The 25,648-nt window shown below is 45.5% G+C and overlaps 1 protein-coding gene across 1 annotated transcript in view; it reads left to right on the top strand.

The window, feature by feature from the left end:
* The window catches only part of GLIS1 (GLIS family zinc finger 1), a 251,866-nt gene that overhangs the window by 149,108 nt on the left and 77,110 nt on the right, over positions 1-25,648 (top strand). The gene's annotated exons all lie outside the window — the stretch shown is intronic.

Genomic DNA, 25,648 nt, shown 5'->3' with positions numbered 1-25,648 from the left:
CCCCTGTGCGCTCCCCTGGACCCCCCCCCCACTGTGCTGCCAACCCCCCCCCCCCCACTGTGCTCCATCCCCTCTCCTGACGGCTGCTGCAGGGGATGTGTCACAATAGAGAACCAGGAAGGGGTCGGTAAATATGTAATTTACCAATTTACCAGCTCCTTCCTTTTCTGAATGGACAGAGTCATAGTCAGTGACATTGTAAAAAAATATAATAAAATGTTAAACAATAATATAATTAAAATACCAAAAAATTACTGACACCAGTCGGTGAACTTCCAGGGTCGCAAAGGTCACACTTGCAACTGGGCCCTGGCATTCCACCACCATGGGGAGGTCCCAAGATGGCAGGAAGGGGGCCCACTGCAGAACTTATGAAAGGGTCCCGCTGCGGGACCGTAATAAAGGACCCTGCAACGAGAGTAAAGGGCCCCAGGATCAATGGGAAGAGCCCCAGGCTTGAAGGGAAGGGCCCCGGGCCAATGGGCAAAGGGGCCCTGAAGGTTCTAGTGATGCCTCTGCATAGTTACATATAGTAGTTGAGGTTGAATAAAGACAGTCCAACCAGTTCAACCTGTAGACCCTAAATGAATGACATTTTGTTTGCTAAAGCATTCTGTGTCATAAACAATTGTCATTTTGTTTCATAAAATTAAATGTTTTCAATCTCCTTTCACACTTTGTTGCATCTTAATACAACTGATCCCCTGCAACCTCATCTTGTCTATATACATTCATGCAGCTGCCACATGTTTTTTGTTAGGGTGGGCTTCCTGATGGTGAAATCAGCAATAATTTGGAGAGCAGTTATCAACAATATGGGAGATCACTCTTATTTTGTACTTAGCCCAGGCCTGTGGGTCAGGCAACATGTAAATATGACGTAGGGTCCTATTGAGACACAATGGTGTATTTGAGACGATAGCAGTTTGTGAAAAGCCTTTACAGGTTTTTCCCACTTTCCCGGCTTTGAGAGTGGTGAGCATAGAAGGGGTCAATAGAATGGGGACTGCGGGATTCGCTGGAATAAAAGATTCTGGAGGGCCTCCGGGGGAATGTACTACTGCTGTCTCCAGGACCGTAGAGGAATTAGACATATCATAGCACAGCCACCGTCGGACCATCACCAGTTGTGAAGCTAAGAAATATTTATGGCAAGCAGGAAGGGTCAGTACTCCTCTAGAAGTCGGACGCATCAAAGTGGTCAGTTTGTATCTGGGGGGACGAGAGCCCCACAAAAAGGAGAAAAAAGTTGGTGAAGTTGTGTAAAAAAAGGACTTTGGTATCCACTGTGGAGAAAAAGGTAATTCAATTTCAGAAGAATTTTCATTTGTATCAAGTTCAGATAGCCTAGTAGAGACAGGAAAAAGTTCTCCCATGCCTTCAACTGTGCCTTGGCAGTTTTATACACCGGGAGAAAATTAAGGTTAATATAGTCAGATACCTGTCGAGAAACAAACACTCCCAGGTACTTGAACTCATTAACCCATTGTAATTGCAATGTAGATGGGGCAGATTGATGGGCCTTGTGGTCTATTGGATACAGCAGGGCTCTGGTCAGCGAAGGGCCCACAATGTTCAGAAGCAGCAGAAGGTCGTCTCCATTCCGACATTCTGTAGGCCTTTAATATCCAGAAAGACTCAAAAAGCCTCAGCCACTGGTTCCATGGCGAAGGCTAAAGGGGCTGGAGCAGTGGCGGCCCGTACATAGGGGGCGCCAGGGCGCCGCCCCCCTACCCCTAAAAAAAAGAAAAAAAAAAGAAAAAAAAAATTACAAAGCGAACAAATAAAGTTTTACAAAAAAAAAATTGAGTTCGCCGGCCTCTGTAATGGAAGTGGTGGCTAGGGGGGGGGGGGGGGTGGGATTACGTCCCAGAAGAGGCGCCGATCGGCTGCCTTCTGGGGGCGTAACCCGAGCGCAAGTCCTTGCGATTGGACACCCCCACTTTCGGATATCCTGGCTGTGATTGGTCCAGTCTCCAGCCTGGACCAATCATCATCCAGGACATCCGATTCCTGACGTCACAATGGGGGCGGTGCCGGTGCGTGAGTCAGTCACTCACCGTCACCGCCGCTCGGAGGACGAGGGAGAAGCCGCTTTCCTTCCCGCCGCCGCAGAGAGGACGGACTGGATCGAGGAGGGAAGAACCCGCCGCCGCCGCCGCCAGGTAAGTGCATTAAATTGAAGGGAGCACGCACGCTGGTCTCTGCATTGATTGGGGGACAATGCTGTGGGCACTCTGCATTTATTGGGGTACAATGCTGTGGGCACTCTGCATTTATTTGGGTACAATGCTGTGGGCACTCTGCATTTATTGGGGTACAATGCTGTGGGCACTCTGCATTTATTGGGGGACAATGCTGTGGGCACTCTGCATTTATTGGGGTACAATGCTGTGGGCACTCTGCATTTATTGGGGTACAATGCTGTGGCGCTCTGCATTTATTGGGGTACAATGCTGTGGCACTCTGCAATCATTGGGGGACAATGCTGTGGGCACTCTGCATTTATTGGGGAACAATGCTGTGGCGCTCTGCATTTATTGGGGTACAATACTGTGGCACTCTGCAATCATTGGGGTACAATGCTGTGGGCACTCTGCATTTATTGGGGTACAATGCTGTGGGCACTCTGCAATCATTGGGGTACAATGCTGTGGCACTCTGCAATCATTGGGGTACAATTCTGTGGCACTCTGCAATCATTGGGGTACAATGCTGTGGGCACTCTGCAATCATTGGGGTACAATGCTGTGGGCACTCTGCAATCATTGGGGTACAATTCTGTGGCACTCTGCAATCATTGGGGTACAATTCTGTGGCACTCTGCAATCATTGGGGTACAATTCTGTGGCACTCTGCAATCATTAGGGTACAATTCTGTGGCACTCTGCAATCATTGGGGTACAATGCTGTGGGCACTCTGCAATCATTGGGGACAATGCTGTGGCGCTCTGCAGTGATTGGGGACAATGCTGTGGCGCTCTGCATTGAAAGGGGCATGCACGCTGAACTCTGCATTGTGGGAACACAGCACAGTGTTCATTGCATTGAAGGGGGCACAGCACAGTGTTTATTGCATTGAAGGGGGCACAGCACAGTGTTCATTGCATTGAAGGGGGCACAGCACAGTGTTCATTGCATTGAAGGGGGCACAGCACAGTGTTCATTGCATTGAAGGGGGCACAGCACAGTGTTTATTGCATTGAAGGGGGCACAGCACAGTGTTCATTGCATTGAAGGGGGCACAGCACAGTGTTTATTGCATTGAAGGGGGCACAGCACAGTGTTTATTGCATTGAAGGGGGCACAGTGTTTGTTGCATTGAAGGGGGCACAGCACAGTGTTTATTGCATTGAAGGGGGTACAGCACAGTGTTTATTGCATTGAAGGGGGCACAGCACAGTGTTCATTGCATTGAAGGGGGCACAGCACAGTGTTCATTGCATTGAAGGGGGCACAGCACAGTGTTCATTGCATTGAAGGGGGCACAGCACAGTGTTTATTGCATTGAAGGGGGCACAGCACAGTGTTTATTGCATTGAAGGGGGCACAGCACAGTGTTCATTGCATTGAAGGGGGCACAGCTTCAAAGTCACGCAATTTTTTTACTGCGTTTTTTGGCGCGAAGCAATACCTATTACATTTTTCTTTTTGCGCCCCCCCAAAAATTTTGAGCACCAGCCGCCACTGGGCTGGAGAGAGAAGGCAGCCCTGCGGGGTACCCCTGTGTGAGGTAAAAGGAGAGGATAGACTACCCCCCAGCCTGATAGCAATAGTAGGGTGATTGTATGGTGTACCCAACCAGTGTATGAAAACAAGGGGGAACCCCACTAGTAGGGCGGCAATTTAATTATGACAATAAGTAGTCTCTATTACAATTGGCGGCATAAGATATCCTTCCAAATCACAGACATATTATGTGTTTTAATAGACAGAGGAATTTGGGCAACTTGAAAACAGGAAACAAATGAGACATTTATATTGTAAAGAAGCTGTCTTATAAAATGCCAGATAATCCTTTTATGATAGTCCTACAAAGTGATTCGAAGGTAAGCCCGGTGGTTACAGCACATCCTTCCATCTGCTGGCAATTATGACCCTCCTCCCCATCATCTGTCTGCACAAGGATTCCCTTCCTTGTCCGTTGCATCCAGATCCCTCCTCTCATCTCCCCCTAAATATTACTATAAGCCGGGGTCTGCTCTATGGCCTGCTTGAGACATTCGGTAGTAAAAGGAAGCCATCTAATCTCCCTGCAATATCCTGTTATGTTTCATACTTAGTGTGTGTTGTTTTAGTTTTATTGCATTGGAGGTTTATCTGCATAATAATCAGAAAAAGGTCCAAGTATAATAATGAGGCAATGCCTTCAAGACCTTCACGTTTGAAGATTAATTTTCCTGCTTTCTTAGATTCAATGTTCCAGACAAATGGAATTTTGATTGTCTGAGACAGCAGAAATAAGTGAACTTAATATGCTTGTGTATGGAAATGGAGTAACGTCCATTGCCCTGGCAGCGCATGCTGCAACATTCAGCTTTCTAATCTATGAATGAAAAGTGGTTGTTGCTATTCGTATGGACTGTTGTGTTAAAATTACATAGTTACTCCATGAAATAGCAATCCATAGACATTAAAATCTAGGGCCCAATAAAACCAACAAGAAAATGGTATGCTCTGTGTAACTTTCACCTGCTGGTGTGAAGTGGCGGTGAATTGGTACAACACATTGCACTGTTTACCTTTTTCTTTAAACTTTATTACAATATCGCACTATGAGATTTTATTTACCTTTATGCATCAGAGCACACTGTGCTGTGTAAAAATGCATCCTGTCAGAGGCGTAACTAGAACCTTCAGGGCCCCGATGCAAGAAACCATGAAGGGCCCCCCAGACCCCTGGCCGGGGCCCTTCCCTTCAAGCCTGGGGCTCTTCCCACTAATCCTGGGGCTCTTTAATCTCATTGCATGGCCTTTTATTATGGTCCCGCATCAGGATCCATTCACAAGTTCTGCAGTGGGCCCCCTTCCTGCAATCTTGGGGTCTCCCCACAGTGGTGAAATGCCAGGGCCCGGTCGCAAGTGTGACCTTTGAGATCCTAGAAGTTCACCCACTGGTTTGCTACCGGGCCCCCTGGAGCATGGGGCCCGGTAGCGATTGCAACCCCTGCAACCCCTGTAGTTACGCCCCTGCATCCTGTCCTACATTTCTTCCACATACACCAATGCAGTGCATTGAATTAATACAGAAAGACATAAGGCAAATTGCCTGGTCTATGCTTTGGACTGCTTTGGGCTTTTGTGTAATAGTTTGAATGGTCCCTCGTGTTATTTATGGATGCATTTCAGGTATGGATATTTAATACATAGTTGCATTGGTCCAGCTTGGACCAAAGTAACTGTATTTACCATACCAGGCTGATGCCCCTGGAAGCTGGAAATAAATGAAGTAGACACTGCTGCTCCAGTGATCTCCATTTGCCTGCGGGGCCTGCGCAGAGTGGCTTCCCTGCTGTCTGAACTCAGTCTGCCACTCAGCAGCGTTCTCCTATTGGAATAGGTAGAGAGCATGCCAACACCACTCCGCCTTTCCAAAGCTTTCTCTGAATGGTGCCTGTGCTGAGCAGCCAACCTCCTGTGTTCAGAATGCGGCAGGACAGGTGCTCGGCGTGGGACCTGCAGGCAAATGGAGATAGCTGAAGTAATGATGTCTACTTCAGTGACTTCCAGCTTCTAGGTATATGCGTAGTTACATCACTCCAAGCTGGACCAATGTATAAAACAATGGTATTGAATTAAAATTCACAAAGGTCCAGTCAGTAAAATATTCTTCCAGCAGAGGTCCGAATCGCATGTTTGTGCGATGACCTTCCCTGTATCCTCACAACCAATCACCTGCTTGTTAACTTGGGTAGGCCCCGCCTTCTGTCTATAGCTCTCCTGCCTCCAGCTGTTTGCTCTGTGAGAATGGCAGTGGTGATGGCTGTGGGCAGAACGACTCTAAAGGGTGGGACCGCAGGGGTCCGGATGAGGCATTAACTGGGTCCGGATCCGGACCGCGGTCCACCATTTAGTGATGCCTGGTATAAAATATTCATACCCGGAATTTCTATTTCAAAGATCCCAGCACCACACCCCCCAACATGTTTTCTTTTAACCACTCTAGTACCGCTCACAGTAATACTACTGCGGCAGAGTGGCTCGTTCCCGTCCAGTCACGTAGTATTAACGTGACTGGACTCCTCCCCTTCTGGGCGGCGCTTGCGCGCCGCCGGAGGCTCGCTCCCGCTGTTTTCATTCACAGCGGGAGTCGGGCCAGGGGAGGAGCAGCGGCGATCGCCGCTGCTCTTACCCGATCGTCGGGGATCGAGTCTGGAGATCCGCCCGCTGTGTGTAAACACAGCGGGCGGATCTCCATAGTGACAGGGAGTGACAGATCGGACTGTTCAGCATAGCTGGACATCCGATCTGTCCATGAATCACATAGTCACCTCCCCCCCTACACGTCAGTAAGCACCAGGCATACATTAACCCCTCCCTCTCCAATAAAATTAACCCCTTCCCTGCCAGTGTCATTTTTACAGTAACAGTGCATATATACAGCACTGATTACTGCAGTAATGTCACTGGTACCCCCAAAAGTGTCAAAAATGTCAGTCAGGGGTCCGGTCTGTCCGCCGCAATGTCGCAGTCCCGCAAAAAAAATCGCAGATCGCCGCCATTACGCGTTAAAAAAAAAACACCAAAAATGACAGAAATCTTTCCCTTTGTTAGTAAACGCAATAACTTTTGCGCAAACCAATCAAAATACGCTTATTGCGATTTTTTTTACCAAACATATGTAGCATAAAACAAATTGGCCAAAAACTTTTAAAAAAATTGGTTTTTACATCTTTTTTGGGGGGAATTTCATATAAAAAAATGTGAAAAATATTGTTATTTTTTCAAAATAAACGCTCTTTTTTTGTTTATAGCGCAAAAAGTAAAAATCGCACAGGTGATCAAATACCACCAAAAGAAAGCTCTGTTTGTGGGAAAAAAAGGACGTAAATTTCGTTTGGGTACGGCGTCGCACGACCGCGCAATTGTCAGTTGAAGTCGCACAGCGCCGAATCGCAAAAAGTGGCCTGGACGGAAGACAGCAAAATCCTCCGGTTGTAAAGTGGTTAAATCTCTGTTAAGCAAAAGATCCAGACCTACCAGATAAGTAGGACCGGAAGGAGGGGATTTAAATGTGCCTCTCAAAGACAAAAATTAGGAAATAGATACAAAGAGTATATAAAAGAATTTTACAAAATGTGTTCAATATAGATCATAAAAATCACATCAAGAGGTACACTGTACAACAAATCTATTATATACATATATATATATGAATAAAGCAAGGTCATTGCAGTATGGTAAACCCAAAGGGGCATTATATCAATATATACATCGCTGAAGCTACGCGTTTCGCTATGAGTGCTTCACCAGGGTCCAGCAATTCATAGATGTTCACCATAGATTTAAGCAAAAGATCCTTAGTACTTGACCAAAAAGGACAACAAGGTATATGTGATGAATAACATGTGTTTCTACTAGGTTAAATACAAACAAGCAAGATAGCCATAGATCCCCATCTCAGTGGGTCAAAAAAAAAAGGTTTAGTGTAATATCTATATAGTACAAATCCATATAAACCCTCTCACATTGTATATATCAGTGAGGTGAGTAAAGGGTAAAAAAGACCAGCTGGGAGACACAATGATGATAGAGTTGTCCAGCAAACAAGAATCAAAACCTGGGGCAAGACCCACCGACAAGGCTACACATAAAAGAAGAGGATGGCCACTCAATTGTTGGCTGATATTAGGAGTCCTTACTGAGAAGCGGCATATCCCTCTCCTGACAAAAATGCAAGCACACCATCTTTGAAATCTCTCCCTTACCTGTTATGATGGCTTGTCTTCAGTCTACATACTCACCTACCCAGTGGATCCAGCATTGTCCTGCTGCAAGCCGCTGTTCAGGCATCCTGAGGTGGCTGCCTCTTCTAGGTTTAGGAAACTGGTCTTTGATAATGAGCACCAGCTATGCCCATGTGTTCCTCTACTGCTGCAGCCTTCTGGAATATATGATTCAGACACCCAGGGGGCTGCTTAAGAAGGGGTACATCATTCTTGCTTATAGAGGAAGGGGTCCTGTATAAGGGAGAAAATGAATGTTCCTTTGTTTCTGTCTTTCCAGTGACTATGCTACTTTGCAGGGTCACATTTAAAAACAGCTTTACTTACCTAATCCCTTGCTCCTCCTACAGCTGCCACTCTTCTTTCTGACAATCTGGGTTGTGGGCAGGACTGCTGGTCCTGCATTGTACGTAATGACTTCAAAGTGCCTGCAACATCAGAGCAGCAAAGGGAAGTGGCAAAGGGAATTGGTAATGCAGTTTAGCAGAAGCCCTTTGGAAGTGAGGGATAAAATAATCAAAACTACTTTTTATTGTTTCTTTCAGCAAAATTGGGCATTTGACCTTTGCAGTGTGGGGGGAGCCCCACTGCAAGGGTAACTAAAGCCAATTTTTTTCTTTTCCGTTTCAGAGGAGTAGGGAATGGTGAAATACTCTGTTAGTTTGGGAGTATTTCACTTTACTTCCTGTTCTATGGACACAACAGGAAGTGAGAAAAATCTCTGCAAAATTAGGAATGTGCCCACTCAAACAGTCGTCACCGGAACAAGTGTCCCCACTGGAAGAATTCCCCTCTACTCCTGTTTTGGTGGCAACTCATATATTTGGTTTCTCCCTACCTTTCATTCCCATTGACGATGGTCACCAGGACATATAAAAAGGGTACGCCCCCCTGACAGGGACACAGACAGCAATAAAAACATGATAGTTCTTGATAGATGACGTTCTTACACCTCACCACTCTATCCAAAGCTAAAAGATTCAGCTTTAGATACATGTTAAGGCTCCCTTCATGTCTATTAAGGCTCTCTTTGCGTTTGGTCATGGTGTGTTACTTCAAGAACATTAACATGTTAACATGCAGGGCTCAAGTCCTGCAGGAACGCATGGGAACGACGTTCCTGTACTATTCCCACAGCAGGAACGCCGTTCCCATTAGCTGCCGACTCCTGCAGGACTGGCCTTTGTCCCCCCTTCCCTCGGTTCTTCTCCTGCTCCTCCAGTGGCCGCTGTAACAAAGTCCAGCCTCCTAGACCGGCTCCAGTGATAGGCAGAACACTGATCCAATGCCAGCAAATTGAATCAGTGTGACGTGTATTAGAGGAGGCGGGACTTTGTTATAGCGGCTGCTGCAGGAGGAGGAGGACCGAGGACGAGCGTGCGGGACATTCAAACTGCAGACCCCTCAACTGGGGGAAGGTAGGTACAGTGGCGTACCAGCAGGGGGGCCGCCCTGGGTGCCCCGCACTGGGGGGGCGGTGTCAAGCCGGTAGTGGCCACCGCTGACCACTCATCTCCTCATGTGAGGGAAGCTTGCTCCGTCGGTCGGTGCTGCACTGCTCGCGGGGGTGGGAAGAAGGAGAGTGCCCGAGATTTGAGCAGCCCACCTGTGTGCTAGATGGCGGTGGGACGGGACAGCTGCATATAGAGGAATTGATCTTTCCATATTCCTGATTTCTCCATATTCCTGCCGAATTCCTGATTCATACACTCCTCTATATGCAGCTGCCCCTCCTATCCAACTTCTTTTTTCTTTTGCTGGCCCCCCAGTGCTCTTCAGTCCCCCCTCCCAGTGCTCTTCAGTCCCCCCTCCCAGTGCTCTTCAGTCCCCCCTTCCAGTGCTCCTCAGTCCCCTCCCAGTGCTCTTCAGTCCCCTCCCAGTGCTCCTCAGTCCCCCCCCAGTGCTCTTCAGTCCCCCTCCGTGCTCTTCAGTCCCCCCCCTGTGCTCTTCAGTCCCCCCCCCCAGTGCTCTTCAGTCCCCCTACCAGTGCTCTATGCTGTTCGGTCCCCGCCCTCCACTCTATGCTGTTTGGTTCCCCCCTCCACTCATTGTGGCGGGTGTAATTTCTTCAGTGTTGTCACATGAAAAGATAGAATAAAATATTTACAAAAATGTGAGGGGTGCACTTGTTTTTTTTTTTTTTTGAGCGCGGGGGCGGGCGGACGGATTGACGGATGGATGGACGGAATCATGGGTAAGTTCCCACACTTTTTTTCCCAGGACTTGACCCCTGTTAATATGCATTAGATATTTGTAAATTCAAGTCCTATTCCAATGTGTAGGAAGCATAAGAATTTCTAATAAAACATTTTTACAGATTTCTGGAACTGAGTGTATTTTATATACCAGGGGTTCTAAAACTTTTTAATCTGAGGATCCAAATAAGAATATTGTTACTGTAGTAGGACCCAAGAAGAGAATATTTACCAAAATGTCAGAACTATTTGCTCTGTCATTGAAAAATTCATTAGGTGTATTTAAATGCTGTGGATGTTTTACTAACACATGCCTTATTGGCTTGTTAAATTTAAGACTTTCATCACTTAGATCTTCCCCCACACAGATCACATTGCGGTTAATCATCTCCATTTCTGCAGGCTTTTCTAAAGAGATATAAAATCTTAGTTGTATTTTATTTTTGTAATAGACATTTCCGAATATCGTTAGGTCTCTGTGCCGCACAATCTTGTCTGGTTAGTCACCTCCGTCCCCCACTTTAGCTCCCTATAAATGTTTGTGCTGTAATTCAGTGTTCTATTACTTGCCATTGATTTGCTGATTTTAGGCTTTAACGCATAGTCAATTGACGACCCATTCCAAAGATGTCTGTTACCCAGTTTAGGTTCCCAAATACAAAATGGTGTGTTGGTGATATCTTGGATTGGGACCAATTTGGATCCCGACCCATAGTTTAAAAAAACACATTCCTAGATGAACACTACAGTTTTATGACATTCATTTTGAACAGTGTCCTTTAGGCTTCTTTCACATTAGCAGTAATGTTTGCCTTTCCGAGGGGCGGTATAGAAGCAACTGACAGAAGCTACTGCCTCCTCCTGATGCCGAACAGCAATTTTACATTGAGGGACCATGTCAAAAACCACAAGCTGAGCATTTAACTCACAATTGGAGAGCAGCCCGATTGAACTCAATAGACAGGTTTGACAGGCAGTGCTCTGCAGCCCCAGTTAAAAAAGTCACAGCCATAGAGCAAAGCATCACAACCTTGGCATGCATATTGCCCTCTCCAGCTTTCTTAGGATTCAGATTTGTAGTCAGGGGCAGTGAAACTGTGCCTCATCCACCTGTTTTTACCACCTCTCTGACCACCTGAGTGCAAGAGCCAGTGCAAGAGGCCTTCCCTCTATACAAAAATAATATAAAATAATAATAAAATAAATAATAATAAAATAATTTAAAAATATATCAAAATAAAACATTCATTTATTTTATTAAATGTATTTTAGGAAGTAATATTTTTTCAGCCATTATTTGTAAAAGTTTTTACTCTGGACTGGTATATTGTAGGGGTGGGCTCTGTGTTCGACTCGAACATCAGCTGTTCGTGTGTTTGCAGAACACATAAACAAATGGGACTCTCAGCGGAAAGTTCGCCCACCGATGAGCGCCCCATAATGTACCACGCTGTTGCAGTGCATTGATTGCTGATGATTGGCCAAAGCATGCACCTGACCTGTATGCTTTGGCTAATCACAGCACAATGCCCTGCCAGAGACATGATTGGCCAAAGGCAGGGTGCCTTTGGACAATCGTGGCTCAGGGGCTAAGTCTACGCCCCACACTATATAAGGCTGCTGCTTACATGGCAGCCGTGTATAGTGTGTTACAATAGAGATTATGCAGGTAGTTAGTAGATAGTGAGTTTAGTGCAGTCAGTGTAGTGTACAGGCATACTGCACTTTTAAAATGTATGGATATGTCTGGATATGTTGTAGTCCTGGGTCCCCTCTCCGTGCTCTCCAAGTTTTGTGTCTCTGTCACCTATAGTTCGGGAGCAGTACCATGCCAAGCTGACCAAGATTTCCCATAGATGCCATTGTTAAAGACAGGGAGCAGTGCCTTGTCAAGATCTCACATAGATACCAATGAGCACTGAAAGCTGAAAATTGGTCTGGACAGGAAGGGGGTGAAAGTGCCCTGTATTTAAGTGAATAAGGGGAACCCTATGACAGAATTTAAAAAAATAATGGTTTGGGGGTTCTCTTCAAAATCTATACCAGACCCAAAGGGATTTTAAGGGAACTCCACGCCAAAATTAAAAAAAAAAAAAAAAACGGCGTGGCCCCCCCCCCCCCCAAATCCATACAAGACTCTTATCTGAGCATGCAGCCTGGCAGGCCAGGAAAAGGGGGGTGAGCGAGTACAGATTGTACAGATGCGCCACTTTATAGGCAGACTAAGGGGACCCCCCAGGCACGATATTTAAAACAATTTTTCATTTTTATTGTTTCAATTTAAGCATCATTAAAATCACTGCTCCTGCAAAAATGATCGTAAGTGTATGGATCTCCATACACTTTTAATGGCAATAACTTGCATATAAGCCTTTAAAATCAGGACTTTTGATTTTTCATGTTCCATAGACTTTAATGTTCACTAGAACTTTTTCCCTGTTCGAGATGTTCTGGTGCGAACCGAACAGGGGGATGTTCGGCCCATCACTAGTATATTGGTATTTATTCTTTAAAACAAATTTTGGCAGCTCAAGTGAACCACACATAGAGCGCTATGACTGGGTATGTGTGTGTGTGCACACGCATGATCTCAGAATTTTGATAATGCGTGACTGTCATTGAGAATGTAAACCAATTTTGTGCCCCAGGGACCCCCAAGGTCTAAATCTGGCCCTAAAAAGAACCCTTGTAGTTTGTTTCTTTATGTATGTGGGTGGGCTATAATGATCTGTATCCTTACAATATGTGTGTAGCAGGAACCAGGAATCCTTACTGTGTATGGTCAGCTTTACTCTTGCAAAGAAGCTCTTACAGCAGAACTCCAGCTGTTTGCAGAAAAATGTAAAGGCATCAGCTACAAATACTGTAGCTGCTGACTTTTTATAAACAGGTACTCACCAGCCTAGGGATCCAGCACTGTCATCACCTGAGCTGATTCTTGGCTGGTCTTATGGTCCCTGGCACCTCCATCTTGAGTGTAGGAAGCCAGCTGAGACATCCTGGCTCATAGCCGGCTCCCCGCTGCACATGCATGAGTCATTCTCAATGGTCTCCCAGTCTCCTGGGACCTGTGACATGTCCCAGGAGGTTGTGGACCGGTGAGGGGGGTGGGGGGATTGGGGCTAAAGTGGGAGTTGGGTACCTGTCAAAGCTAGGTACCCTCCCTCCCCTGAAAAAAGTATGAATAAACTGATTTTATGTGAAGTTCTGCTTTAAGTTGTTTAGTGCCTGTTAATTTCTAGGGCTGTGAGAAGTCTGAGCCCAGCTCTGAGGCTAGTCTTGCTAAGGCCCCTTTCACACTTATGCAACCTAAAAGTCGCACGATTTTGTCACGATTTTACTGCAATTTTTTTGCCGCGATTTTGCTGTGATTTTGACTGGACTTGAAGCAGTGCCAATGTCTATGAACCTCTAAACGCATTAAAATCAGCCCAAAGTAGTGCAGGGACTACTTCGAAGTCGTTGCGACTTAACCACTTAAGCCCCGGAAGATTTTACCCCCTTCCTGACCAGGGCCTATTTTGCGATTCGGCACTGCGTGACTTTAACGGACAATTGCGTGGTCGTGCGACGCTGTACCTAAACTAATTTGATGTCCTTTTTTCCCACAAATAGAGCTTTCTTTTGGTGGTATTTGATCACCTGTGCGATTTTTACTTTTTGCACTATAAACAAAAAAAAAAGCGTAAATTTTGCAAAAATAACAATATTTTTCACATTTTTTTATATGAAATTCCCAAAAAAAATGTAAAAATCAAAATTTTTTAACATTTTAGGCCAATTTGTTTTATGCTACATATGTTTGTTAAAAAAAATTGCAAAAAGCGTATTTTGATTTGTTTGCGGAAAAGTTATTGCGTTTACTAACTAAGGGAAAGATTTCTGTCATTTTTGGTGTTTTTTTTTTAACGCGTAATGGCGGCGATCTGCAATTTTTTTTTGCTGTACTGCGACATTGCGGCGGACAGATCGGACCCTTGACTGACATTTTTGACACTTTTGGGGTTACCAGTGACATTACTACAGTAATCAGTGCTATACATATGCACTGTTACTGCAAAATGACACTGGCGGGGTTAAGTGCGTCCCTAGGGGCGTGCTTCTAACTGTGATTGGACATGGCTACTGGTGTAGGAACAGTGATCAACGGTCCTACATAGTAGAACCGTATGATCACTATTCATACACAGGGGAGAATGACAGGCGGCTTGTTTACATTAGCCGCCTGCCTTTCTCCCTTCACGGCGGACGATCGTGGATGACCGGCGGATATCGGGTCCGCCGGTCACACGCACGGACTTCCCAGGGAACAAGCCGGGGCTATTGGCTCACAAGCAAGTGACAGGCTAGTGACGTATATATACGTCACTTTGCCTGGCCGGGGCTGACCGCCACAGTATATGTACTTGCGGCGGTCAGCAACCAGTTAAAGTCGTACAGATATGAACAGTACTCATTGGAAATCATGGAGTACGACTTGTCATGTGACTTTGCAGTCCCAAATCGCAGGACAAGTCGCACAAGTGTGAAAGGACAGGATTTGCTGGGATTAGCACCCTTGGCTGCCCTGTGGCTTTGTCTGGTGTTGGATAGAAAATGAAAGGGACCATCTGTTTAGCTGAATTTTGGCAGCCCTTTCCTTAATATAATTTTTTTTTCTGGAAAACATGTTGAATTTACTTTTATTAATATTTACATGATTAATTTGTTTTTCTTAGTGCCAGTATAATAAATTATATAGATAAGGTGTTGAAAATAAAAAGTAGAGATCACAGAACATATACATATAATAAATAACATGTGTAGCATGCCCAACAGCACATACTGTGCTAAGAGCTCATTGCGTACATAATAACGCATTGCACATCAGCCATAAATACTGATCACTCATGGTTCAGAGAATGAAAATAGAATCCAAATGTAACATTGTCTCAGCTTTCCTAACTGTAAATCTCACCTTGGCCTGCAAATAATTACTACCTTGTGCTGTGTGGAATGACTACATCTGGAGGGTACCAGGCCCTACGGCTCAAAATATATTGCCTCTGGGAGTCCTCTCCAAGTCATGGACTTTATAAGAGGAGTGGGGATGAAGGGGGGGGGGGGGGGTGACTAACAGTGATGTAATGACAGTACACGCACAAACTGCATTGGACACAATGTGCACACGGCTGCAGTTACAAGCTACTGTGAACCCGTTGCACAATACATTTACGTGTTAACTACCAGTATATGTCATTTACTGGAGTAATAAATTGAAATCTTCAACCGCAAATATTAAGAGGTTTTTCAGTAACATTTACTGAAAGCGGAAATCCACACCGGACTTCATTTTGAATAGAGTTGGAAAGGGTTGGGTCCCTTGACGGGACTTTGTTTCTGACTGTTACGCGTTTGGGGATATTTTCCCCCCATTTTATATCCTGAGGTGACAGCCCAGGATCAACATTTATCTGGTTTCCCTCAATGAAGTGCAAATCAAATTAGATAAGGGAACTTCAGTCTTTTAGGAACAGGGCTATTGATTACCTCCTGCCTCTTTACCTGCAGCCCAAATGTTTTTGTTTTTTTAAGTATTGGATTCATATGGATAGAATAGAAACTCTGTTAGCTTTTTATTGCTTTCTGAGGCCTGGTTGTGGAGATTTTTCCTCACGTCTGGACAATGTTGTCACCTGGACAGAAGTTAAAGTACAACAAAAGACAAATTTTTTTTTTTTTTTTTTGTGGATAGAGTAGAGAGGGATTAGAACATCAAAATATCAGTTTTTATTGCTGTCTGTGTCCCCATTAGGGAGATTCACCCTCTCTGTTTGTCCTGTTTACCATTATCATTAGAAGTAAAAGAAAATTTCACACTTTGAGTTGTCCCCAGAAAAGTAATAGAGGGAAAACCTTCTAGGTACACTAGTTCTGGTGACCTGGGGGTCCCCAAGGAATTTTCAGGGATTTCCTCTCACTTCCTGTTTTGGATGTGGGACAGGAAGCGAGGTGAAATCTCCGCAATGGGACACAGATGGTGAAAAAATCTGACAGGGGTTATAGCCTTCCCTTGCTCTATAAATGAAAAAAACTGTGTATTTCCACGTTTGCAGTCAAATTTGAGAAAACCCCAGTACATAATTGTTATGTGTTCCCATTTACACAGCATACAAAGAAAAAAAAACATATTTCTTACCTTTCTGCTACCTTCAGCCTTTCTCAACCTTTTTACTCCAGAGGAACCCTAAAATAATTTTCAGGTCTTCTTGAGGAACCCGACCAGGCCCTTCCCACAGATCCCGGGGCCCTTTACTCCCATTGTGGGACCCTTATTAAGGTCACCTTCCTGCCATCTTGGGGTCCCCCCACAGTGGCGGAACACCAGAGCCCAGTTGCAAGTGCGACTCTGGTAGTTCTGCCACTAGTGTTAGCAGTTTTTTTTATGTTTGTTTAATATTTTTATACTTGTATACCATTTAATTTATTTTTATATATATTTTTTACAAGTTTATTTTACAAATTTTTTAGGACCTCTGTTGGGGGGCTTTGGTGAAATATCAGGGGTCTAAACAGACCTCTGATGTCTCATTTTCGAGACAGTGAAAGGGAATTAAGACAGACTCATCATTCCCTTTCTCTTCAGCCTCAGCTGCACAGAATGAATAAACAGGAATATCTCTGTACGCAGTCAGTGGTCGGTACCAATCACTGACTCTATTCATTAAAACAAGGAAGGGACCGATAAATGACACATTTACCAGCTCCTTCCCCGCTCTCCATCCTGAAAGATCTCCAGCAGCCGGCGGGAGGTGGTGCTGGGGAGGGGGGGGGGCAGGGGGCCCGGGGAAAGAACACAGGAGCCCTGGGGCAGAAGGACAGGCATGTGGAGGAGCCGATGCCCTCCATTTTCCTCCTGCAGCCGATTGTCTCCCACCCTCCTATTCAGGCATACAGGGGGGCTGCACGAGCCCCCTGGAGCAGTGAGTGGGGTCACAATGGTGACCCCTATACTTATGCCCCTGACTAAAAGCAATTCATTGGGGGTCTATTAGAAAAAGGCCCCTTATATTGGTGGTCAATAGGAAGAATGCAACCCTTTCAGTGATGTTCAGAATGCCACTATTTACAAACAGCTAAAAAAGATACATTGGTGTCAGATTTGTCAAGTGGTGTTGGCCCAGGAAATATTCAGGCACCATTGGATGCGAGGACAATCAACCACAGGTCAAGGAACCCCTTGCAACCTCTGGAAGAACTTTAAGGTTACAGGGAACCCTGGTTGAAAATGGCTCTTTTAGAGGTTTACCAGGAGAAGGGAAGGCTGTAAGCATTTCTGAATAATGTCTGAGTAACTCTGTCCCAAGGGCATACAATACAGGAGGCCAGCTTCTAAATCATTACCCTTTTCTGGGACAGACAGCCTACAAATCTGGTTTACAAGAGTTAATGTGATCTGCCAGCACAGTACAGACAGGGTTAATTATAGCAACCACAGATCCCCTATAAACACAGAAGAGCATCTAAAATGTAAGCAGCAATATTTTTTCAATATTTTATAAGTAATGCTTGTTTAATTGCAACACTGAACAAATATAAAGTAGGTAGTATCCCAATTTAGTTTCAATTACATTTGTGTGGGCTAATTTTGGAAGTAGATCACTTGAAAGGGTCATGCTTACCCACCACAACACAAGCAGGATGGTGTACTGTATGTTTAGAAATAAATTAGGCAAGTAATAAGGGTTTAATAGTTTTCTTTGGGAAATGGGATAAATACCCCAAACCTTTGGGGAAATCAATATAACTATATACAATGCCTTGAAAAAGTATTCATACCACTTGACATTTTCTACATTTTGTCATGTTACAACCAAAAACCTAAATGGATTTTATTGGATGTTATGTGACAGACCAATACAAAGTGGTGCAATATTGTGGAGTGGAAGGAAAATGATAAATGGTTTTCACATTTTTTTACAAATATCTGAATCAGATTTTTTTTTACAACTAAATATGTGAAAAGTGTGGAGTGCATTTGTATTCAGCCCCCCTGAGTCAATACTTTGTAGGACCACCTTTCACTGAAATTACAGCTGCAAGTCTTTTTGGAGATGTCTCTACCAGCTTTACACATCTAGAGAGTTACATTTTTGAAAAATTCTTCTTTGTAGATTCTAACAGCTTTTATTCTAAGATTGTCCTGTATTTGGCTCCATCCATCTTCCCATCAACTCTGACCAGCTTCCTGTCCCTGCTGAAGGAAAGCATCCCTACGACATGATGCTGCCACCACCATGTTTCACAGTGGGGATGGTGTGTTCAGGGTGATGTACAGTCTTAGTTTTCTGCCACACATAGCATTTTGCTTTTAGGCCAAAAAATTCAATTTTGGTCTCATCTGACCAGAGCCCCTTCTTCCACATGTTTGCTGTGTCCTTCACATTTCTTCTTGCAAACTGCGAAACTGGACTTCTTATGGCTTTATTTCAACAATGGTTTTCTTCTTGCCACTCTTCCATAAAGACCAGATTTGTGGAGAGCACGACTAATAGTTGTCTTGTGGACAGATTCTTCCTCCTGAGCTGTGGATCTCTGCAGCTCCAACAGTTACCATGGGCCTCTTGATCAATGCTCTTCTTGCCCGGCCTGTCAGTTTAGGTGGACGGCCATATCTTGGTAGGTTTGCCGTTGTGCCATACTCTTTCCATTTTCTGCTGATGGATTGAACAGTGCTCTGTGAGATGTTCAAAACTTTGTATATAACTCTGCTGTTAACGTCTCCACAACTTTCTCTCTGACCTGTCTGGTGTGTTCTTTGGCCTTTATAATGCTGTTTGTTCTCTAAGGTTCTCTTACAAACTTCTGAGGGCTTCACAGAACAGCTGTATTCATACTGAAATTAAATTACACACAGGTGGACTCTATTTACTAATTAGGTGACTTCTGAAGGCAATTGATTCCCCTAGATTTTAGTTAGGGGTATCAAAGTAAAGGGGGCTGAATACAAATGCACGCCACACTTTTCAAAAATTTATGGCCTACTGCACATTTGTGAATGGTCCCGCAGTCTTTAGGGACCTGCGACGTATCCCAGAAGACTTCGGGTAGAGAGGAGGGGAGGAGAAATTCCACTCGGATGGCCTAGGCGATCTGCCAAAACCTGGTACCCGCCCCTCCCCTCCAAAAAAAAGTGCCATTTCATAAAGAGGAGGGGGGAAGAAGACCTTAAAGATGGAATTGTGGGTGAAGTTCCACTTTATTGTCATATTCTGGTTGCAGTAGTTCTTCTGCTTCTAATTGCTTTGATTTACTGATTTATTTCTGAGAGAATCTCCTCTGTTTACAGAGGCCCTATCCTGGGTGTGCGCAGTGCCAACTTAAATATCAATCCCACTCTTCCTCTTAGCAAAAGTTCTGGTTCTCTTATGTACCTACAATTTTAACGCAATATCCTGTTTGGGGAGGGTTATCTCTCATAAACCCCTCCCCCCCCCTTTCAAGAGAGGGCTACAAAATGTTTAAAAATTGCCACCTATATTTTTGGAAAAATCATTACAAGAGGTGTTCATAAATACAAAAAAAAATGTAGCCAATTGGCACCAAATGTAACTGGAAAAAAAAATAAAAAATTAAATTGTAGGTGGAATTGGCAGTAAATGTATTTCTCCTCATAAAACCAAATTACCGTAGATACCTGTTCCTAAATTGTGAAACTAAAAAAAATAGAGGGGAAAAATAATATAAAATGAAGTAATAATTTTTATCTAGTATGGGGAGACATTAGATAATTTACAGCCTCCCTCTAAACTCTTCATACATTATTGTACATAGGCGTCATGTTGTTGGTGCAGCCTCCGAGTGGATTTAGCCACTATGGCTTGTCTGCAAACCACCCACAGTAAAAAGATAATTTGTTAATACCCAAATGAAACCCACACAAAACTGTGAACGGGCCGTGGCCAGCTTTGTACTGAATAGAAGCTTTGTTTGGTGCTGACGTAATGTATACACTCATTGTATATCTTGTGCTATGTTTCTAATGGCCAGGGCTGCATCACCTAATCAAAACACGGCCTGATGGCAGAAGACTTAATTAGCTGCTTCAGTGGGAGCCCCGCTAGTTAAATATTGTGATTAGATTAATTAGAGGGGATTATGACCATGTTTCCAGCTTCTGTAGACTGTGAATTTTCCATGGTGGTCCGAGGCATCGCTACAGCTTGTTTAACTCATCTGCAGCCAGAAAAGATTGGTACTGTTGTGCGGCCAAGCCAATGGAATTGGGCTTTATTATCCATCAAAGAACTTAGGTTTAGAAGGCTTTTGTGAGGAGGTATGTAAATGAGAGCTCAAAAAACAGCTTGGAGAGAACCTGCCACCAAATGGATTATATAATCATGTTTTAGCTGAGCCTTACCTCTGCGAAAGTTACTTTTTATCCCTTGTGATATCTCCCAGTGAGAGCAGAAGTGTAATGCTGGCCATAGATGGATCTTTCTTTTCTGATCACCCAGCCAGCTGATTAGAAAAAAAAAAAACACATGGATTCCCCCATCCAAACATTCAAGGTGAATGAAGGCATCCTCCCCTGCTATGCTGTCATATTCTGACAGCAGGACTGCTCCGCTGTCAAAACACACCAATTGGCTGCAGCGCTTATGGAATGAAACATTTCCAACAATCCTGTTCAAGAGAAGCTAATCGTTAGTTAGATCATCTTCTCTCCAGCAGGAATGGACATAGATGGATTGAAATTTGGCCAGTCCCTAAAGAACCAGACACATTTTGTTCCATCTATGGCTAGCTTAAAATGGTTGTAAAGGCACAAGGTTTTTTACCTTTATTCATTCTATGCATGAAGGTAAAAAACCTTCTTTGTGCAGCACCCCCCCTGCCCCCCTCCTAATACTTACCTGAGCCCCCCTCTCAACCCAGCGATGTCCACAAGAGCCTTCCCTCTTTGGGAACTCGCACTTATGATTGGCTTTTGGCAGCAGCGGGAGCCATTCACTCCCGCTGCTGTCAATCACAGCCAGTGAGTCAATCAGGTGACGATGGGGGCAGGGCTGAGCCATTGTTCTGTGTGTGAATAGACACACAGAGCCGCAGCTCGGGAGCGCACCTTCTTGGGTGTCCCCAGAGCAAGCTGCTTGCTGTGGGAGCACCTGGCAGGAGGGTGTCAGAGAAACGGCCATGCTGCAACTGGCAACTCCGCCAGTACTTCCAATGGCCGCAATGGACTCAGGCCATAGACTCATTGTCAGTTAAATGGCTGCGCTGCAACTGGCAAATTTGCCAGTACTTCCCATGGCTGCAATGGACTCAGGCCATAGACTAATTCACTGGCCTATAAAAGGACTCTGCTCAGCCCATCTGATTGCTGGATTGTCTTCAGCTCTTCCTGTTTCCTGTGCATTGCTACTTCCTGGATTCCAGTTTGACCCGGCTTGTTTCTGACCGGTCTGCTCTCTCTCCTGGCTTTGACCCACGGCTTCGTCTGACCCTTCGATCCTGCTCCAGTGTTTGACCCTCGGCTTGTGTGACCATCCTTGCTCTCTTGTGCTCTGCCTGACTTCCAGTGTACCGATCCCGGCTTGCTCAACGGACTTGCTTCTGCTCAATCCCCTTGTCTTGGCGACCTGTTTGGACTGATACCTGTGTATGACCCTCGGCCTGGCTTTTACCTGCACATTGCTTGATTCCCTGGAGGCCCTGCAAGTTGTTCCAGGATATCCTTGTGAACCTTTACCTGCACTCCACAAGCATCCAGTGCTCCTTGGGACGCGTCACCTCCTGTCCCACTTCCAGGGGTGATTCGCACCGAGCTGCAAGGGAAGCCCTCTCAGCATTTCGGCCTCTACCAAGAAGTGATCTGACAGTACAATCCAGTCATGTCAGAGGCCGACAGAGGTGCTTCCCAGCTCGAGGCTCTTTGTCAGCAAGTCTCCTCTTTAACACAGGCGGTCCAGAGACTGCAGGACGGTTATTTTCAACTAGAGGGTCGAGTGTTGAACCTAGCTGGCGCACCCTCTCCTTCTGACCCCAATCAACCGCCCGCTAGCTCCGGGGGCACCTCCACTCAGCAAGGACCAGCCGGCCCTGCGCAGGCAGCCATGGTTTTCCCACCTGAACCCAGGGTACCTACACCCGAACGCTTCCGTGGGGAACGGAGAAGGTTCAGATCCTTTAAGAATGCATGTCTCTTGTATTTAGCCCTTCAGCCCAGAACCTTCTCTTCAGAGACTGTCAAAGTAGGATTCATAATTTCTCTGTTGTCAGAAGAACCCCAGACCTGGGCCCATAACCTCCTTGAGCAAAAGAGCCCCTCATTGAACTCTGTAGACTCCTTCTTCCAGGCCATGGCCCAGTTATATGAGGACCCCCAACGGACTGTTACGGCTGAATCAGCCCTACATGCCTTACAACAAAATAAACGTCCTGTAGAGGACTATACCATTGACTTCCGCAGATGGGCCGCGGATACAGACTGGAATGAGCCAGCACTCAAGTACCAGTACCGTCACGGATTGTCTGAAGCCCTTAAGGACGAGTTAGCTCGGGTAGAAACCCCCACGTCTTTGGAAGGTCTAATCTCACTGGCAATCCAACTGGACAGGCGCCTGCGGGAGAGACGCTTAGAGCGCCTTCAAGGGGCCCGACCTACCTGGGTTCTCCCGAAAGTCCCACTTGCTGCTTCACCCCATCCTGGGCCTTCTGTCTCCGGGGGATCTGAAGGAGAACCCATGCAGATTGGTCTAATCCGTTCTGCCTTGACCCCCGAGGAAAGACAACGTCGCCGTCAAGCTAACCTCTGCCTTTATTGTGGGGAATCTGGCCACTTCCTACGCAATTGTCCTGTGAGACCCAGTAAGTCCTATTCACGGCCTCTGCTGAACTGTCAAGTCGCTGGGTCATCCCCTACTCATCTTATTCTCCCTGTCTCCCTACAGGTAGCAGAAAAGAAGATTCGGCTTCTGGCGATCGTTGATTCCGGGGCATGTAGTTGCTTTCTGGACCGTTCTTTAGCTCAAAGACTGTGTGTCCCCATGCAAGCTAAGGAACAGCGACTCCATATTCTTCTGGCTGATGGTTCTTTGCCCAGTTCCGGGCCTGTTACTGAAGAGACGTGCCCCATCTTCACCACGACAGATTCTCTTCACCAGGAATTCCTCCGATTTGACGTCCTTTCCTCACCAATGTTTCCCATTATTTTAGGACTTCCCTGGCTACAGGCCCACAACCCACAGATTGATTGGGTTAAGAGAAGGATCTCCTTCACGTCTAATTACTGCCTGAACCATTGTTTCCTACCTGGATCTGATACTTCTGCTGCTTGCCTGGCCGTCCAACCAGTACATGATCTCCCGGAAAATGTCCCCGCAGTTTATGAGGAATTCATGGACGTATTTGATAAGAAAAAGGCTGAAGCTCTGCCTCCTCACAGGCCTTATGATTGCCCTGTAGAACTTCTGCCTGGAGCCGAGATTCCTTTCGGAAGGATATTCCCGTTATCTGAGAAGGAGCTGGAAACCCTCCGGATTTATATTAACGAAAATTTGGAAAAGGGTTTTATCCGCCCCTCCTCCTCACCAGCAGGGGCCGGGATATTCTTTGTCGAAAAAAAGGATGGCACACTAAGACCTTGTGTAGATTACCGGGAGCTTAATAAAATTACTATTAAAAACCGGTATCCTCTACCTCTTATCCCAGAACTGTTTCAACGTTTCCGGGCAGCTCGGATCTTTACCAAATTGGATCTCCGTGGAGCTTACAACCTTGTTCGCATTAGGAAAGGAGATGAGTGGAAGACGGCGTTCAGAACGCGGTTTGGCCATTTTGAATACCTGGTCATGCCTTTCGGGCTGTGTAACGCCCCTGCTACCTTCCAACATCTAGTTAATGACATTTTTAGGGAATTCCTGGATCTCTTTCTGATTGTCTACCTAGATGACATACTCATTTTTTCCTCCACTCTGGAACTCCACCGGACCCATGTTAAAAAGGTACTATTTACTTTAAGGAAACACGGACTTTATGTGAAACCAGAGAAATGCGAATTCGAGAAAGACTCCATTCAATTCCTGGGTCTCATTATCTCAACAAACGGCATTTCCATGGATCCACAGAAAGTGCAGTCAATTCTCGATTGGCCAGCCCCCTGTGATAAGAAAGGAGTTCAACGCTTTGTGGGGTTTGCTAACTTCTATCGGAGGTTCGTGAAGGGGTTCTCTATGATTATCTCCCCCATTACCCAATTGACCCGCCAACAGGTCCGTTTCCATTGGTCACAGGAAGCTCAAACGGCCTTTGACAAACTGAAGACGTTGTTCACCTCAGCACCTATTCTCCAGCATCCTGATCCAACCCTACCTTATGTGCTTGAAGTGGATGCTTCAGAAATAGCCACTGGAGCAATCTTATCTCAAAGACAAGGCCCGAAGACTCTTCTGCACCCTGTGGCTTTCTTTTCCCGGAAGATGACACCTCCGGAGAGAAACTATGACGTAGGGGATCGGGAACTCTTGGCCATCAAATGTGCCTTGGAAGAGTGGAGATACTTGCTTGAAGGGGCTACTCATCCCATTTTAATATTCACAGACCACAAGAACCTGGAATACCTCAGGACAGCAAGACGCCTGAGACCCCGTCAAGCTCGATGGGCCTTGTTCTTTTCCCGGTTTAATTTTCATCTTACTTACAGGCCAGGGTCCAAGAACGGAAAAGCAGATGCCTTGTCCAGAATGTTTCCAGATACCCCAAACACAGCCGAACCTAACACCATCCTCTCGGCTCAAAATTTTTTGCTTATTCAAACGGATCTGCAATCAGCAATTAAGCAAGCCTCAGTTCAATGTCTCGAGCCTGGGACCTCTTCCTTGGAAAAACGCGGGGGATTCTTGTGGTTCCAAGAAAGGATTTTTGTTCCTTCACAGATCAGACTACAGGTCCTAAAGACTTTGCATGATCACAAGCTTGCCGGGCACTTCGGGGTCAGGAAGACATGTGAACTCATTCAGCGCCACTTTTGGTGGCCCAATTTAGTTCGGGACTGTAAATCCTATGTGGGTTCTTGTATTACGTGTCAGCGTAACAAGGGGGCTAAGACCAAGTCCTGGGGCCTGTTAAGGCCATTGCCCATCCCGGAACAGCCCTGGAAGCAACTTTCCATGGATTTTATAGTGGAATTACCACCTTCAGAAGGTTTCACTACTGTCCTGGTGGTGGTGGACCGTCTCTCGAAGATGGCGCACTTTTTGCCTATGATTGGCACACCTTCTGCCGTGGAAACAGCTAACATGTTTATTAAAGAAGTGGTCAGGCTACACGGTCTCCCGGACAGTATAGTATCGGACAGAGGCGTCCAATTCACTTCCAAATTCTGGAAAGAGCTTTGCAAATCCTTGTCCATTAAGATATGCCTATCATCAGCCTACCACCCGCAGAGTAATGGTCAAACGGAAAGGACCAACCAGACCCTTGAACAATACCTACGTTGCTTTTGCACTTGCTCCCAAGATAACTGGG

Source organism: Pelophylax lessonae, assembly GCF_965119305.1.
Source record: "Pelophylax lessonae genome assembly, chromosome: 8".
NCBI classification, from domain to species: Eukaryota; Metazoa; Chordata; class Amphibia; order Anura; family Ranidae; genus Pelophylax; species Pelophylax lessonae.
The sequence above is the reverse complement of the archived record's forward strand: the minus strand, read 5'-3'. Positions and strand labels throughout refer to the sequence as shown.